The sequence below is a fragment of the Ursus americanus genome, chromosome 34, assembly GCF_024610735.1.
Source record: "Ursus americanus isolate L20-20 chromosome 34, mUrsAme1.1.p, whole genome shotgun sequence".
Lineage (NCBI taxonomy): Eukaryota > Metazoa > Chordata > Mammalia > Carnivora > Ursidae > Ursus > Ursus americanus.
The window spans coordinates 15867003-15868942 of record NC_142160.1 but is presented as its reverse complement, the minus strand read 5'-3'; positions in this window follow the sequence as shown (position 1 = coordinate 15868942).

Genomic DNA, 1940 nt, shown 5'->3' with positions numbered 1-1940 from the left:
TGTTTTTTTGTTTTGTTCTGTTTTTGTTTTTGTTCTATTCAGGCTCCCAAAGGATTGGATGATGCCCACCTGCATTGGTGAGAATGATCTTCTTTACTGATGACCCTGTAAGAAGGGATATATGTCCATTTTAGAAATAATGTAAACAAGGGGCACCTGGGTGTCTCAGTCGGTTAAGTGTCCTACTTCAGCTCAGGTCATGATCTCTGGGTCCTGGGATCCAGCCCTGAGTCAGGCTCCCTGCTCAGCAGGAAGTCGGCTTGTCCCTCTTGCTCTGCCCCACCCCCTGATGGTATGCTTGCTCTCTCTCAAATAAATAAAATCTTTTTTTTTTTAAAAGAAATAAGGTAACCAAAGTCTCAAATAACTTTTCAAACAGTCACAGTTACCAACTAGAAAACAAGAATAAAAAGCCCAGCTTCTAGCTGCCTTTAGCTCAGTGCAGAAAACATAGGAGGCAATCAGCACATTTGTTGAAAGGAATGAATAGATGAATGTCAGCTCTGCTATTTATGTATCCCTTGGCAAGACTATTAATTTCTCTGAGTCTGTGTCTTTATTTGTTAAAGGAAGACAATAATAACACCTTCTTCACAGAGTTATTGAACAAATAAAGTGATACAATAGGAAAAAAACAATTTGGAAAATGTAAAATGTTAAACAAATGTTAGATAGCATAATATTCAGCAGTGTCATAACTAAATACCCATAAAATACAGGCAGGAGACTTGGGTAGGTGGGTGTAGTGCCAGTAATGTACTGTGTCCCGTGGATCACTTAATGGATCTTTCCCTAGTTTCCTTATCTGTGAAATCACAATTGAGATTAACGTTGAGCACCTTAATGACACAGACTCTAAGATTCTTACCAAGTAATGAGACAGAATCATGCAAGCCTCTAAATAGGAAATTAATTTGAAAATGTTGGGGCACCTGAATGGCTCAGTCGATTAAGCATCCAACTCTAGATTTCCGCTGGGGGCCTGATCTCAGGGGTGTGAGATCTAGCCCCGTGTTGGGATCTGCTCTGATTGTGGAGCCTGCTTGAGATTCTCTCCCCCCCCACCTCTGCTCCCCCACCCCTGCTCTCTATCTTTCCCTCTCTCTCTCTCAAAAAAAGTTTATTATACTTCGTAGGATGATGAAAAGTATGTTGCTGATTATATTTATCCATGGCATTTTGGCCTATATCAATTAGGTCATTCAGACCTGTATCAGTGAATCAAAATTATTACGTATATAATTTGTGTATTGGTGTGTGCATATATATATGAAAACTGTATTGGTAACAGTTAATAACATGAGAATATATATATAACTTACAAACGGGTCTCTAAGAAAAATCTGCACTGGATAGAAAATGTGAAAGAGTGGGCAAGAAATTGATATTTTGTGTCTGGGTCGAGGATAAGGCTGGCTAGGGAGAAGGGTAAAGAAACTTCATTTTGTTACCGTTTGAACTTCCGTTTTGAATTATGGACCATGTATTACTGCATTACTATTTAAAAAAAGACTTAAAAATTTTATAAAAATCTTGTATAAAAATGGAACATTAACATAGAATAACCACAGGGCTTTTTAAAGCGTTGCCTTTAAATTATTAATTTAAATAATGAAAATATGAAGCCACTTCCTTTTCAGTATGATTATATGTTTTTACGGAATCTTTGCTTCCTGGGCATTTTTAACTCTTCTGAATAAAGCAGTCTTTTTAGTACTTTCTTGTAAGACTGATATGCTGAGTGGGACATAAAATTGAATAAAATGAGTTATTTCCTAAGAATAATATGAAATGTGGGTGAGGCTCCTGTTTTAACTATGAGCTCAGAGACAAATGAGGTAGAAAGTGTATGTAGGTGAAGAAGAGGAACAAGTTAAGCCTGGCATTGCTAAGGGCTACCATTAGATGCTAAGCGCCAATGCTGAGGCATTAGGGCTCCT